The 16,997-nt window shown below is 44.7% G+C and overlaps 1 protein-coding gene across 7 annotated transcripts in view; it reads right to left on the bottom strand.

The window, feature by feature from the left end:
• The window catches only part of Sulf1 (Extracellular sulfatase Sulf1), a 57,474-nt gene that overhangs the window by 37,253 nt on the left and 3,224 nt on the right, over window positions 1–16,997 (bottom strand). The window contains exon 1 of one of the 7 annotated variants that reach the window (XM_076784054.1): window positions 11,538–11,627. The exons of 5 other annotated variants lie outside the window; for them this stretch is intronic. The gene's annotated coding sequence lies outside the window, so the exon portion shown is untranslated. Of the gene's footprint in view, window positions 1–3,914; window positions 4,098–11,537; window positions 11,628–16,997 lie in introns of those variants that run through there. One more of the 7 variants, XM_076784057.1, reaches the window with a different exon arrangement.

Genomic DNA, 16,997 nt, shown 5'->3' with positions numbered 1-16,997 from the left:
TGCGTTTAAAAATATAAATAAATAGGATTTCGGGGGTATGTCTATTCACTAAAAATGATTGTAATTGACCCCCGGAACCGAAAATAATTTTTCCAGAACGATTTGAAATTTCTGAATTTAATTGTTAATAACTTTTTTGAATTTAATTGTTATAACTTGAGTAAGACCTTTACCTGTTACTATACCTCTAAAAATGGCTTTCTAATTTCTGTCAATTCATTTGTTTCGGGAGCTGAAACGTGTAAACTTTGACACCCACTCGAGTTTACGACCTCGCTATATTTTGGCCCGGACTATACCCTGGTGTATAGCACTCAAGGTCGCTAACATAAGGGACGTTGTCGTGATCCTATCAGAGGGGACGACGTACGAAGAGAACGACAACGGCAAGAAAGAAAGCATTTTTCTAACAGCTGTTGACGTTCTCAGGCGACTCGACGTCACCCCAAAAGGCTCAGCCGCTGGAAACGATAGGATGCGAATAAGTATACGTCGTGAGCCGTATTCCAGGTTCCCTTGGAAATTTCAACATAGAAGTTCTTGCAACGCAAGAATTCGATTTCAACTTAGCGGGGAATTTCAATCTTGAGCATGCTTCGTGCGAAAAAAACCAATTGCGTTGGGGAAATATGTAATTTCAATGCGAAAGCGCCACGTCTGCATTTCAAAGGGGAAGAAAGCCATGGTTCTTAGGTTCTTGATTCTTAGTTAATAAGACGCGCTCCTACGAGATCGCACTATTATTTTGTACATGTCGTTTCGCGATATCGTATTACGAGGTTCCGGTTAATGCGCGCCTCTAAATCTTTCTCCCGTGAAATTACTTTGCGGTGGCTCGTCATTATCCCTTCAAGACCCTTCGTGCGATCGCGCACGGCAGCTCTGCCCGAGCATATAAGAACTTTGCTCGCGTACCATTAACTGGTGTTCATAATTGGTAAATGGTAATAACGTTCGCTGCACTTGATAGACGAAGCCTTGTGGAAAATTGAACGATGATAGGTCAAACAGCAACTTAATGGATCATAATTATTCCTCTTCTCTTTGACTTGCCTCGTCTACTATCCGAAAGGTAGAGGTATCAAATGTAATCACAGGTCAATGATGATTATGCAACATGTCAAACACGTACGTACAAAAAAAATCTTTATATCTCTGATCAGAAGTGTGGACTTTAAGATCGATAAAGTTGAAAGCGATTCGACTCTGTCCGAAGTCCGTTACTGGACTCCATAAATTCGAAAGGAAAGCCCGGTCAAGATTCGCGCAAGCCAGAAGACACACAAAGCTCGCAACGATATCCATTCTTCTGTTCTAGAGATGAGAGGTCACCGGAGGCAATTTGTCCGGAGCCAAAGCATCAGAGCCCGAGGAATACTTGTAATGTTTTCTCGCTCCTCTCGACTTTTGTTTCGCCGTTCTCTTCTCCGTGAATTACACGGGCGCGAGTGGCTGTAACCGTGACCTGGATACCGTTCTTCGTGCTGTTTGCGCTTAAATTTCTCTGCTTTTCGTTGGTCGATGGATTCGCTAAAATTCCGCGTAGGTACCCGCGCTAACGAAACATTCTCACGACCGACTGGTATCGAAAACTTTGATTGCTACGAACACCCCCGCCGATCATCGTTATTTCCAATGCGTCCGGTTGCTCTTTCGAAACGGCGTCCGTGCCGGTGTAGTTTCCGCTTAAGGACGACGCTCATGAGTACCGGATACACGGTACACAGCATTAGGTTTCTTAAACAGGCAGAATAGGCTACTTACAGGACCCCGAACCGGTCAGCCGTGAAGATAGAACGTTGCTGCTGTATATACGAGTTCGGTGGACCTGCATTCCGCGAGCTTGTCTGTTATCTCGAATACCTGCGGCGCATTTATAGGCGGCAGCCGTTCGCGAGAGCGCATTTACGGAAGCCACCAAGGATCGTCTAAGCGAAGCGTGCCGTCGTCGGCCCCGACCGGTCTATGAAGACGTACCAACACAACTCCAAACGCTCTCGACTACCGCGGGAGGAATGGCGACGAAGAGAAAGGAATGGAGCAGAGGAAGACGCGGAATCGCGATGAATGTGTGCCTTAATGGTATTCACTGCGAACATACTGAGACCGAGAATGAATGGATCTTAAGAACTCGTTGCTAACACCTCGCGACACCGGCAAGATCAGCCGTGACGCGAGATGCGCCTCGCCGGTTCGCTGACGAGCTACGAAACGACGATCAGATCAACTGCCCTCGTTAATGACACCTTTCCTGTCGGCGAAGTCTTGCGTCACACCGAGGATTAAATACACCCGTTCAAAATAACATTGCGCGAGTGGTGCTCCTTTATCGTCTTAAGACTCCAGCGACGAACGATGTTAATCCGTGCAATCCGATGTTAATGGCTGCGACGAGAAGATAATCGAACGCGCACAGGGGATTTAGATTGAGAAAAGTACATTTCTCAAATCGTACACGCGATTATAGAAATACACTGATATATTCGAGCAATTCGATATATGTAATGTTAGAGCTCGGAACGAAGAATTTTTCACTATTTTCATTCTGTCCCATCTTCTCGTTGAATCGAATCTAAACCAGAACTATAAATTATCGAGCGCCGGCCGAGTTCATCAATCATAGCGACTATGACATCTGTACCCGCGGGTCCAGCGCGTGCCGGAAGACATTTAACAGTGTTCGCGCTCTTTATCATTCTCCGACGACGAATCGATAACAAGCCCATGCGTGACACAACAATGTCCGTATTACCGCTTTCAATTAACCGGGCGGAACCTGCGGCGTCGATTAAGACCGGTTTCAGGAGATGCTGCGAGACCGTGCGGAAATACGTAAAATTGGACGCGTCGAAATCGATCACGCTAAGTAATTCGGTAACTGGCGGTTGATTATTCACGTCGAAACTGTCGACGATCATTCATCTGTCTCGTATGACGGTCGGTTAATCGAAAAATCCGACACGGAGATCTCGACTCCGCGAATCGAACAGCCAACAGCAACCGGAAACGACGGGGATAATTTTAGTTTCATACGCGCGGGGAACGAAATATCGCGTCTAGGTATTTAGTTGAACGTTACGCGAGAAACGCGTTACATCCGATCTCATTAGCCGATTCGAAAATGAACAAAGAGCAGATGGCGGGCTAGCTGGAGAACCTGATTCCGCGTTGCAACGATTCAAATGCTATCTGGATGTAAATGCGAGTTATAAGCGGTTTCTTGCATGTGGATTTTTACAGTAACGATTTCGCGATATGCACGAATCGAATAGGTTTTAGCATGCTTTGGTGTTGGCGTTCTTTACACGTGTACGATACGAGTGCATGAATTGGAAACGTCTCGTGGTGCAATAGCCCGGTACTATCTTTATGCGGGTATAAATTGCGAGCATTTTGGTCCTTCTGGGCCGTTGAAACGACGCGGGGGCACGAAATGAAAAGCTATTACATCTATCGATTAAGACCGTCGGCTTTTACCCGCTAAATCATCAAACGAGATTGTGGGTGCATTAGTTAATGCACTAGAGTATGCAGTCCGTGTATATTTATAGATCGGTTCTGGATTCGTGTCGGGAAAGTAGAGTTCCTGTAAGCGTGTGTCGAGCTTCAGAAGTTCGTCTTCGGTGCTCAAGAGTCAAGAAAGACATAAATATCGAGATTGCTGGAGTAGATCGTGGGAAAAGCTTTGATCGTCCTCTACGAGCAGAGATGCTACGACGGCTGACTACTGCGGCGGAATGCAACTGGGTTCCCCGGTTTCTACGACTTCTTGTTGGCGCAAAGAAGTCCGTTTCGTGACACTGTGAATTCCACGGATCAAAGCACGAGATGTCTCGTAACACGCGTGCCGAGTGCACCGTGTATCGTGGGAACAACTCTGTAGAAGAAAGAAAAAGAACTAACTTGTCACTCACCGATAACGTGTTCTTCGAAACACCGGGGATTTTGCGTCTTACGCACTGTTAATATCGTGCAAATACTCCTGTTCTAAATCCTGCATGATTCTACAACCGTTTCAGTCAACTTCGCTGGACACGTTAGCCTAACCCATCTGTAACACGGATCCCAGCGAAACCACATGCAATCCTGGCAAAATGTCAGAACAGTCTTCCAACAGAACACGGCTAATACCGAGAAACCTCGAACAGTATTAACTGTAACTTCCTCGATTCCACGTACCGAAGCTGGTCACCCATTTTCCAGATAAACTGCGATACGAATAAAAAGGATCCGAAGTTACGGAAGAAAAAGGGCACCCTGAATCCACGTGACAAAACTTAATTGAAATGCAACGACCACTCTGTTACGCCTCTTCCATATAAAACGACGTAATTTGCGTGCAGTGTATCAAACGGAAGGTTGTTACGGCGAAGGAAAAGGAACGATTTAATAGTCGTCGTGCCCGAAGCTATCAATACCGTGAAAACAACCTTGCGTCGTGAGACGCGGGATCAACGGTTGATCGGATACACGCGTGGAAAAAAAGGCGTGAAATGTGGAATTCCAATTAAGATTCCTAGGCGCCACCCAGCGCGACTGCCGTTGGTGCATTAATCAGGAAAACGTGTACGTACGCGTATCGTTAACGTTTGTCTAATAACAGCACACCAGCGTCGCTGGTTCGCAACTTATAATGCATAAATAAGCTTTCCAGCGTTTACGACACTGTGCACGTTCCCTTTGCACGCATCCGTGGAGAATCGAACGACTTCGTGCTCGCTCGCCGCGTACGCGTTTCGCTTGATGTTCTTGAATACAAGTTCTGCGTCTCCCACGCGGACCGAACGAACAAAATCCCCATCGGTTTTTTCGCCATCCTTTCGAGGCAAGCTCAGAATCATCCAACCACCAAAATAGGATGACCCAATTAGAGCAAGTTTGGCTTATTAGTTTGCGACGACGCAACGCCGAACACGACGAATAATTTCCCCCTTTATCGTTGCTCCTGCTGGCAACGGTGTTTGTTCGTAAACTATTTCTGCGTTAAATGCGGTATCGAAGCTAACCATTTGGGGATAACGCCATCGCCATGGATAAGCCGCAACGCATGACGTGATACATACACTGTTCTCATCGGTTCTTAAGAATCATCCTGTGTACCTAATGAATACTGTGAGTTGGCTGCGTGACAAAACAGAAGATCTTCGCGTGTAATCGTCGAAACTTCTTCCTGACATTGATTTATAGTCACTCTGACCGTCAGTCAACGTGATTTCTTGCAACATCCTACCAGCGTATTCCCGGAAACGTGATAAAAATTTAAATAATCGATGTACCGATATTCTGGGCAGATTTTGGGAACTTGGTTACGAAGGGTGAGTTACCTAACTTGACTACCTTGTATGTATTACTCATAATAAGAAGTCATTGATTTCGCAATAACTGGCATAGCTCTACGCGATTCTACAATTTCTCCAATAACGAACAAAGTTCTATCCATAGTGTCGAGCGGCGCGCAATAGACTGAAATCAATATCTCACGATTAACGTGTCACCTTTTAACTTCCTAGAATCTGAAACAAATCCGCGAACGGACAGTGCACGTTTCTATTCCAACTAAAGTTTTCCCTACGTCGTTCTAACCCTATGTCATCTATCCTTGCTTTAACACACTTGAATTTTACTCTGAAACATAGCAACGGTAAATTCAGTAACAGTTTGTTGCATCGGTTAAGGATATCGAGTCAACGATTCGACCGCATCGTTTCCTGTTTGGCTGTTCGAACGGGAGCGGAATAAGCCAATTAGAACTATCGCGTCGACACAATAAAAAGCGCACAGAACGCGGCCGAAAGAGTAATAACGGACGATAAGCGGGCAAAGAAAGTTAAGTGCGATTTAATGTACTTCGCACCGGCAGGGGCGGCTGGACAAGTTGCCACCGCCGAGAACCAGCCATTGTTCCCGCGCAGGGATTTGCCTTACGCGGATTATCGTTATCTTTATCTCTCACCCACGTGTCCTCTTCCCCCTTTTGAGCAATCCTTGCTCCGACTAATTTTTAGCTTCATCTCTCCCACGCCCGCGCGCGGAAGCACCGCTTGCAGAATAATTTAATCGCGAGTACTTAGACGATTCTAAGCTTAGATCAAATGGATATCTTTTGTGGATCATAGCAGAGTCGCGCTAATAAACGGGAGATTGTGTCTCTCAACGTACCCTAGATCAAATTTGGGGTGTCCAAATTCAAAGAACATGGAGAACGCGTGTTGGAATTAGCGTTTTTTTATACATATAATTGTATTTAAATGGGCGATCGGTTTGACGCACCGCGTGTACGAGTGCCGTATGACCTTTACGAACAATGGTGCAACTCGAGCACGGCACGCAAATGCGCACGGTTATCGTTTATTGTCGACCATATTACGTGAGCACGCGACGCCAACATGCTCGTTTTTCTGTCACCTCGCCCAACGGTCTCGTTTGCTCGATTGCTAACAAGTTGCCATCGCGAAACACGTTGTCGGTTCTGTATTAAGTCTGAATTTGCTCTGAATGGTCATTGCGCGAGTGTAGTTTATCTCTCTCGTTTTCTGATACGCCTACAATTCTCTTGTCAATTACCGTGTTTCTTCAAATTGTCTTTGTACATCGAAGGACAATTTGAGAAATGTTCTTCGTTTCACAAAGGGACTGATAGCTCCGAATGACACGCGAACAAACAATAAATAGATCGTTGCCATAAAGCGGGCTTAACCGAAAGAAAGAAAGCATCGTTGATACTTCTCTTTGATTCCGTATTTACATTGAGATAAGTTCGATTAAACGGAACGAATAAATCGCGGGACCGAGCTTGCGTGGGTGGCTGCGTCAGCTCACGAGTCATTAAGAAATAAAACGACGCATTGGAATCCGAAGTGAAATTACAGCCAATGAAACGACTAGCAATTAGTCGCATACATTATGCAGGACCCAGCAGGGTACTTCGTACCTGCTGAGCTCCGGGGATGATCGATCGACCAGATGAAAACGATTTCGTCGTTCTTTGCCGAGATTCCAACCCTGTTCTCGTTTCTTCGCGGTTCAACGGGATTAACTGGTCCCGTGGAACTATTTTTCCTGCTAGTCGCCGCAGGGCAAAGCCACCGGATTTTTATCTGTAAAATCGAGAGCGAGCGTCATCATCGGCGTGAGAAACAATACGAGTCTCTCTTCTCGAGAAGATCTCACGACCCTCTAGAAATCATTGTACATCGCTTCGGGAGAGGTATTTTTAGTCTGTAAATTGACAAAGTTATCTGTTAGTTTAAAAAGAAGATATTAATACAATTGTAACACAAAATTGGCTGCGTTAAGAGAAACTATAAATTCACTCTCAGCTCGACGAACGCGTGTGATCCAGCTGTTGCTGATCTATACTTCGGGGGACCGTTCGTCTTATTTTGGACTCTAGAATCTCCCATTAAAATGTTTTCCAGGGCTGACCGAATACCCTGTATAGATACAACATGTTAATTTATATTTATATCGAAAAATATGTACATAGATGTTTGCCAAGAGAAGCTAAACGAATTAACACGTGTTTACAGGCGTAGTCTATGTTTGGAATAGGAAGTAAAGTATAGAAATCCAATTTTATACGGTTTCTTCGCGAAGCAAAAACTCGAAGATATACGACAGACACGATCTTCGGTGTGTTGTTTCCCCCAGAAAAATAAAATTCAACGGATGTTCCTCGCTTCGTTCAAATGCAGCTTCGTCTCGCGCCAACGATGATTTACGCCATTAACGTTCGTCACCCCTACTGTCACGCGTCACCGATAAAACAAGACCACTCTATCCTCCCCTCGGTATCCTATCCTACGCAAGGAATATCCTTTGACGTCAAGCACGACACGAAATTGACCAGTGTCTGTTAAACGAAACTGTGCGATCTAACTCCGATCGACGAATTAAATATCGCATGGAAAGCATTCCTGATGTACCAAAAACTCGTGAATCATATCCAGATCATTTCATAGAAGACGAGTTCTCGCAATAGGCATTAGTTAGCAAAGTGCCCTTACTGATCCTCTTACAACAGACAGATTAAAGCTTGCGGAAAAAATGTGCGTGCGAAACGCTGAATCACATAGCCGGTGGAAAGTGGAAAAAACGCAAGACAAGTTGATCGACGCTTGAAACACCCGTGAGTCATGTAAAGTGATGTGGTCTAATGTAAACTGGTGTACGCTATGGCTACACCAGCCGAGGTCACGCAAGGTCTTCAAACGTCCAAGTAACCAGGATCAGGCTGACGCGAGAATGGCGTGTAATTTTCAAATGCGCCATTGAAAATACATCTAAGAGCTCGCACCGTTTCCGGCGCGATCTTTGCACTGTGGCGAACACTATTTTCGCGCCGGAGACATGATTGATTTCCACACGTGGAACCTTTCCTCGTTGTTAGTCTGCGTTTATTATCGTGAACATTGTTCGAAAAAAGACTTTACCACCTCGTGGTAAAGCAAGGTTCAATTTTCAGAGAATAGCTTTAGAAACTCCAAGTGAATACGCTTGCAGCTGCCTTCGAAAAATACGGAAACCACTGCTTTAAACCAATTCCGGACCGTGACTTCCTGATCGTAACTGTGTGTTCGATCCATCCTGAGTGCATTCTATGAGCTTCAAATTTTCTGCGAACACGACAGAAGGGGTGAATCCAATTAAAAGGAATCGGATAGAAAGAAACCATTTGCGAGGAGCATTAGCCCCGGCTTATAGTTTGCAATTGCAAAAGATATTGTCCCCTAGAAATGCCTGGATTAATCCCCTTTCACGACGGTCAAAGTCGTTTCATTTCCCCTCTTTGCCAAATCGACTGTATCGCGTGCGAGGATCGAGAGCCGATAACGACGATTGATAAATGGACAATCGATACGCCAGCCGATGGGAACATTCTGACCAGCGTCATAAACAGCTGACCACGTTTTGGTAACATATGGTCGTACAATATTCCCACCGTCCTGTCCTCGCTGGAGACCGGACATTGTCTCTCCATGATTTTCCTCGAACCCCAACGAACAACCAGTCAAACACAATAACGCAAACCGGAGGGGAAAATGGTCACGAAATCCTTGGGCAAAAGAAAACAGGGTGGCCCCGTCCTTGTCGAGGGAGACGCGCATTAAAGCTGGACTTTCGGTACTCTTCTGTTGCCTACAATTATGTTAATTCCTAGCAAACGGATCTCTCGTTGCTTAGATGTTTATCGAGTATGATTTAAACATCCTGGCGTCATATTAGATTTTTCTGAACAAAATAACCAGTTATCATGGGACGTTAAATTATTCCGCTACGACTCAGCGAATCATCGTTAATTTTTCGAATAACCAGTCTTTTAAAACGAAGGAAGATCGATTTTTGTTTACTCTCCCTTGGTAGCGTAACATTCTCCTCCTTAGGGGTATAATTTTTGCTCGGTGAGGTCGCCTCTAGACGTTATGCAAATCGAATGGCGATGACTTCGCGAGTAACACACCCAGCCGCGGGTTTTCAATGTGCCGTGAATGGACTGACGCTTTAATAAATAGTGAACTGGTCGTGCTATGAATCGTGCATTTACATAAGCGCGAGGAAGCACGATGTTGTAAAGCGGTGCTTTTCGTGCAGCTTGTCGGGGTGCTTTGAGCGCGATGCAATCAAAATTTCGCATTACGATTTCGCGTTAATCTCGGCAAATCTCCGGATCTTTGCGTGAAATTCTCCTTCCCCTGGTCGTAAACGAGGGATCTTCGTTAAAATCAAAATTGCCCGCGTTGCCGCGTCGCTCCTTCGTTTTCACCGCGAACCCCGAAATTCACGAAGGTGAATTTTTTGTAAGGCGAAAAACGATACTTCTCTGTAACAGCTTGTTGAGCTGGTCAGGCTTAGGCGGACATATCGCGTTTCGCTGTAAAATTATACATGCTGTGTAGTTTCCCATTACATACATATTCCGAAGTTTCGGGGTTCACTATCCTAAGAGTACGTCGAGTATCCTCGAGCTTTCGTGTAACGTTCGAACGATCCTCCCAGAGGCAATATCTAATTACCAATATCTCGAGTTTTCAGTGTCTTTTTTTTTAAATACCTCGAATCAATCGTGCGCATCACGGATTACACCAATACATTTACACCGCATCGATCATATTCCGCTTCTAACGCAGTTAATTTCACTTTGGACAATGAATCTTGACTGCGATTTGTGACGATTTACCGATCTGACCGTTCTTCGACGAATTGATGAGTATCGCTCGACTTATCGTACTCCCATTATCGTCGATATTTATTTATCGTATCGCTGCTGATATCGGCGTGGCAATGTACTCTGGCTTAATCTGGAGCGGCACACGTCGCAGAACCCGATAAACTCGCGTAAAATTAGCTTATCGGTGGTTCGGTTTACCGTTTCCACTCTGGCGTTGAAATGCCGCGTTTCCGTGACGCCAAAAATAAGTTTATAAGCTGACTACGATGGTCGAATAATTTCCAGATTCGAGAACTAGTCAAAGTTGGTATATTTATACTCGTTTCGAATGCAGTCTAGACTATTTTTCGACCTAAACTCAACGCTTACAAAAGTATACGTTTCTTTTATTTCCCCCCCATTATAATGGTTACTAACAGGGAACTTCGTTTTGTGTACCGTGAAATCTTCAAACATTCGCTTGGGCCTGGTCCTTGTGTACTCAACGATCAGCTGTTGTGTATTTAAAATCAACGGCATGCATTTCAAACATCTTCAAACCCATAAGAAGACTTTGAAGTGCCTAACATGCCCAGTCATTGAAATTTTCTTATGAGTTACCGCTGTGTATTCTCGAAACTTTTATTTTGAGAAAGAGAAAGATCATCCATCTAACTTTGTCGTTTCGACCGATGAACACAGGCGGGACGACACCTCCGCATTCCGACACGAGAGTCGGATCGAAAGTCAACGAGTCTGTCTAACGATCGAGGATTGCTCCATGCTTCGATGAATTTCCATGCGCGCTGATTAAGTTGTCGCGATGTGGGTCAGTCTCATTTGCGGGATCAATCTTGTCGCGACTCGTTGCGTGCCTAATCCGATGAATAATAAATTTGCACGATTCGTTCGCGATACGATAACTGGAAAATTCATGAGCTTGGCCGAACAGGAGAAAACCTTGATACACGGTTGCTTATAAAATCTCGAATGTACAGGCTGTGGAATAATTGTGCGTCGCGTCTATCGCCGATCTGCCAAAACAACTTCCCAATTTGTCGATCGACGATGAGGGGAAAATGAAATATCGATGAATCGTTAGATCCGCGCAGAAGTTAATGACCGGTGGACGTACGAAACGCTTCTAGGCGTAGCGATCATTAGCCTTAACACTTTTAAGCTTCACGGTCGTCGTGGCTGGTGCGCGGCACGAAAATTGGACGACTGCCCAGCGACAGTGTTCTCGTATCACGGGGCCGCGGTATTAACATTCAACGCGAAGTAAATGAGTTAGGCGTATATTTATCTTCGGTTAATGCACTTCCGCGAAAAAGCTTCCTAGAACCCCCGGACGGCATCGATCGTAAAACGCTTTATATCTACCGCATACCTCAGCGTTTTCTTCTGTGCTTCGCTATGCGACGGAGCCCCGTGCGCTTCTTCCACCGAACATGCTTCGTTTCTAGCACACGATACGTCTCTGCAACGATGAAAATCTATTACGCGATCGACCTTATCTCGCGATTTGCAATTATGTGCATAGACACGGAAGCAACCGGGCGAAGCTGGTAAAAGGGAAGGATCTTTTTGGATCCACAGAGCGTCGTCGATCGCTGTCGTGGTACATTATCGCGTGCCGTGCGTTTTATACCGAATAACGGACCAAACGCGACACACCTGGCTGATACGCTACACGCAATTACGGCTTAAATTATGCGATTCTCATTATGTAACCTTTACAGCATCGCGAACACCAATCAACCACTCAGCGTTGCTGCATATTAAAACCCGGGTTTTCGAACAACAATTCGCGCGCACGCGAGGAGCGCGGAGATAAAGTCGCGACGCCGACGAATGATAATCGTGCCTCATCAGCAATAGCGATTTATTCGGTGTCGGGCTAGATACGTTAAACTTGCAGACATATTAATTACTACGATAACGTCTGCACACGGTTACTCGAACCATTCTTCGTCTCAAGAAAAATAACTATCGTATTATTCGGTATTTTCTGCAGACCGATTTTTTTAGATTTGAAATGTCTTAACAAGTAAACTTTTACTCGAACACATACAGAACAGTGCATATCTTGAACAAGCTTAACAATTTAAAAAAAAAATTATCGAAAATATACGTAACGCGTTTCCGTACGTTTTCAAGAAGATCGAGTTGGAAGATACATTTGCATGTTTGATCGAGGTAGAGCAATCGCGTGCTGCACGCCTTTCCAAACTCGATTTACTCTAAAACAAGCCTACGTACAAGAATATCTTGTCCTACATTTTCGCTTCTATTTTTCGTAGAAAATCGCCTACGTTTGGCAGATCGTATTAAAAATTTGAAAGGACGCTGTACATTTTCAAGTAGAAACAATTTCGAAGATAATGCAGAAGACGAGCAAGAAGCGACAAGAATATTTTTTTATCCGGTACCATTAATTACTTGCGGCCTTAATTACGCATCTGCTGATCGATACCAGACTTCGAAGCATTTTTCTCTTCGATACGTTTTTATCTCGTTTCCTGAATGGGTGTATTAAGGGAAGATTACCTCTGCGGAGAGACGTTGGTAACGAGTCCCAACCAAAAAGAGATATCATTAAAGATATTATCGTGTCACGACCGTAAAGTAATCCCAATCTTGGCGGAGGGTAGACACTACAAAAGCCCGTGAGTCACACTTCTGTATATCTAATACGTCTGTATCTAGCCTTCTAAGAGCTGACCCTTGCTCAAAGAAGAAATATGGGACCACGGCAGCGAACAGATGCACTTCGTGGCTTTACGTTGGGGTGGTGCTGAAGCCCCATTACGGTCGATTAACTTATAAATCTCTTTGAGACGAATTTCCCTCTGCCCACGCAACTCCATATATTTAAACACTCACGCTCTGCTTTTCTGATCGTGTCTGCGTAACATCGAGGCACCGAAACAATTTGTCTGGAGGCCATACGCTGGTAGGAAAACTTTGAAGAGGAAAAGAACGTAGGAGTCGTCCAACAAATGCTGTAAATCAGTCAAGAAGAGGAAGTGAAAGTTTCGTTAAAACTTAGTTTATTACCGTAATATATTCGGATGTTTCGAACGACCATCCTATCATTCTTGTTCGAGGCTGTAGCCATGTTTTAATGGCGTCGATATCTACGGGCGGGTAGTAGAACCTCGATTCAGTTGGTATAATAAAGGGCCATTAACAGCACATTGTGCGAACGGCCCTGTGGGTCTAACCGAAGTTGTAAAATAGCGATGGCAACGCGAGAGAAACGATCAAGGAAAAATGAATTACAAGGCTAGTTACGAATTAGTCACGAGCATGCAAAGAGCGCTGAATCGGTGCCGGTCCTATTATTATTCAGCGTTGAACGGTGACCGTTACCGCTCTACGTATCCATTACTGTCCAGATGTAATACGCGTGACAAATAAACAAGTGTCAACACGAGACAGGCAATTCTATGAAAGAGAACGGGATTAAGTGGACGGAAAAAGAAGGTAACGCACAGAGAAAGACTTATTATAGTCAGGAATAACAGACAATAGACTATAATTCTCAGACCGCGTCGCGAAAACGTGTGAAACCACGTGGACGAGCTCCATACGCAGGAAAGAGGTATATTCCTGTTTTGTTACAAAGACAACAATTGGAGAAGTACTTACTTATATAGTTGAAATAACTTTCACCTAGAACGTATCTAATCTACAAAATTTCGATGTTTCTAACTTGCGACGTGCGATCGGTAGCTACCTGAAGCTCTTGTTCGTGGGTAGATTCTCTAAATTCCTCAATAAAATTTCAGCGCCGAGGAAATTCGTCTACCTGGGAAGAGATGATCTTTCTACCTGGGTCAGGTTTATTGTGTACTTGGTCCTTGAAATTTGCGTTCTATTTACGTCGATAAACTGAAAACGAATTGGTAACTGGCGATAACTGTGAGTGGTTTTGAGAAGAAGATCGTCGAATTCTTCAGGAAAAACGCACCAGATGGGCGGCAGCCTCGAAGCGTCAACATGGAACAGTTATACCATTCCCAGACGGAAAGCACAGACACCCGGCCTTCCCTCCGCCATACAGTGAACCAATGAAAGCCATTTAGACGGGCGAGATGTTCGCGGTACCACTTGAAGGCTTCGTGGCAGGCACAAAAAGCAACGGGGGTGCAGTGGTTCTGGTGCCAAAATGAAGCGGCGAGTGCAACGTCGAGTGGCCCGGGCCCCGACTCCAGGTACTTAAGATTCTTACGTCCGAAATGGCTGCGCGACGACGCGGCGCGAGAGCTAACGACCCACCACTTCGTCCTTTCTGCCCCTCCCCCCCTCTGTTTCAATTTGCCAGGAATTTTTCGGGCGAAAAACTGACGACTGTTCGAGATGTCGCGAAAACGAGTAACCGGCGGGGACACGCGGGTCAACGATCGAAAACACCTCAGACGATCCTCGCTATCGCGCGAAAACCCTGCTACGAAAGAGAATAAACAGAGTTTTGGTGGCCTCGAAACGTTCCGGGGACTAAATAGCCACCGGGACGCGACTGTTCGTAGTACGAGGAACGTATCATACACACAGAAAGCTAGCGACGCGGAAGATGAATCGTGGTTACGCGCCGGTATACAGTACTCGAGTCGCGAGTCCCCGTGATTAATTGCAAGACTCGCGACGCGTTTCTAGCAATGTGATATCCGTGAATTATTGCGTTCGTTCCGCTGATGATCGATGTCTTTGTCGCGTAGTCGATAACGAACTTCCGAAGCTCCCGATCGTTTCTTACGACGATACTTCGCGAAAAGATTTCTACGACGAGCGGGATAAAACCTTCGTTACAAGCCAAGCGTGAAAAACGAACTCGTGTCACGTGAAAATCGAAAAGAACCTGGTCGATGTATCTTTTTCTGGTTATAGCTCGCGATCCGAAACAACAACGACTATCAAAAGTCCATTAAAGTTTCGACTTGTGTTAAACGACCGTTCAACGTCTTATTGCGCAAACTTTTTGCCAACGTCTTGGCCAACCTCCTCGCTTTGAACAGATTTCTGGAACGTCGCCACAGTTTATATTCACCGACAATTCCTCGCGCCACCTAATGACGACGCGTTTGATTCGCGTTGGCGTTGGCGGACGGCACCGTGGACGATATTTAAAGCCGTTGAACATCGATGTCACGTGGTTCCTCGAATCGAAAGCTCGTTTGGAAATTTGGGGTTTCGCGGAACAAAGTTCAGTCTCCTTTTCCGGGTGGACCCAACCGAATGAGATATGCTTAATTGACCAAAAAGCTGATCATTCCATTTGCGCAAAACGAAACGATCCCGTGTTAATGCCCAACGAAAAGAGACGCGAGCATAGGGCAGCTGAACGGATTTGGCCGATGGTAGCAGCCACAATGGGTCACCGTAGGCGGTCTGTGCCTGAATTACGACCATGAGAACCATCAAATGGAATCTAACACCTATGGTGCCATAATACGGTTTTAATCCACCACAGGCCAGCCACAAATCTGCATAAAATATCGAATTTCGAATTGAAACGCGATGAACGGATTAAGAGGAACGGAGTGCCGTCGGTGTTCGAGGTGTTTTAATCTTCAACGCGCGACCGAATTCGCCGATAATGGGAAATCTGGTTTCAAGATTTCATACTGTGCGGTTAACTAAAAATTAGTAACGATATCGTAAAGATTTATTTGAAGACGTATTTGAAGTACGTAGATATTATTTTACAATCACAAATATTTACCACGTAGAAAATTTGTTTTTTCGTTGCAGCTCCATTCAGCGATCTTTTTCAGCGAATTCAGACGAAGAATAAACGATACCTGGGACGCGGACGAAGATTACGAAACGGAGCCGCATAATCTTCCGAGAAGACGAACGAGGAGGGACAGCTCGAAAAGACAGAAGTGGTTCCAATCCGCTTTTCAATCGGTTAAGATGATAAAGACGTCCACCACTCGTTTCGAGGTTCGTTACGACAATGTAACGATCTCGGGGCGATACGATGCAATCAGCCAAAGGACCTTCGCTCCGTTAAACCGCGGTGGCTGACGAAGACGAGCAAACACGAATCTTACGATCGGTTTACCCGGCGACTTGGCCAAAGATCAAGATACCTGGGCCTATAAATAGATCCAGCGATCGGTTCAATAATGAACGGGCGTAGTCCGTTTATCAATATTGATTGCGCAATATCGAGGAACTCTAAATATCTGGTCGTGTAATAGAATCGATTTCTGAGCAATAAGATAGATGATTGCAGAAATAATGAGTTCACCGATGATAATGATCTCGAAGAGCGTTGGTTTAATCATAGATTTGCTCGTTTATTTTTCACCCGACAATATTTTATTTATTTAAACGAGTATCGATCCTCTTATTACTAACATGATAACAATCTGGAATAGCAAACATGCGTATTAATATAATTACATATTGGAAACTGAAATTTGCAATTTTAAGAGAAATAGCTATGAATAAAATAAGTACCGGACTTTAGAAGGAGAAAAGAAAAATTGCGAGTTGATATTGAAACATGCAACGCAGATGGTGGGAAAAAACTAGTAGAGTGTTTAAGGGAATTCATCCACAAACGTCGAGTGCCTTGGAGTTCGGTACTTGAAAAATATTTCACAACAGTAACGACCGATGCTCGAGTTCAGAAAATCGAAGCAAAGTAAAAAAATTGACAGCTCGATTACTCGTGACACGACCAATATTCTAATTTCGACTCGAGTACTTGAATCGTACTAGGTAGGAACGTCTCTAGAACTTTATAGACACACGAACGAAAAACTGGCATTTCGAATTCATCACAAATAATTAAATAACCATTGCTCGACTGACCTTTCTCCAACGAAGGATG

Source organism: Colletes latitarsis, chromosome 2 (assembly GCF_051014445.1).
Source record: "Colletes latitarsis isolate SP2378_abdomen chromosome 2, iyColLati1, whole genome shotgun sequence".
In the NCBI taxonomy this organism is placed as follows: Eukaryota; Metazoa; Arthropoda; class Insecta; order Hymenoptera; family Colletidae; genus Colletes; species Colletes latitarsis.
This window is presented reverse-complemented; position numbering and strand designations above follow the sequence as displayed.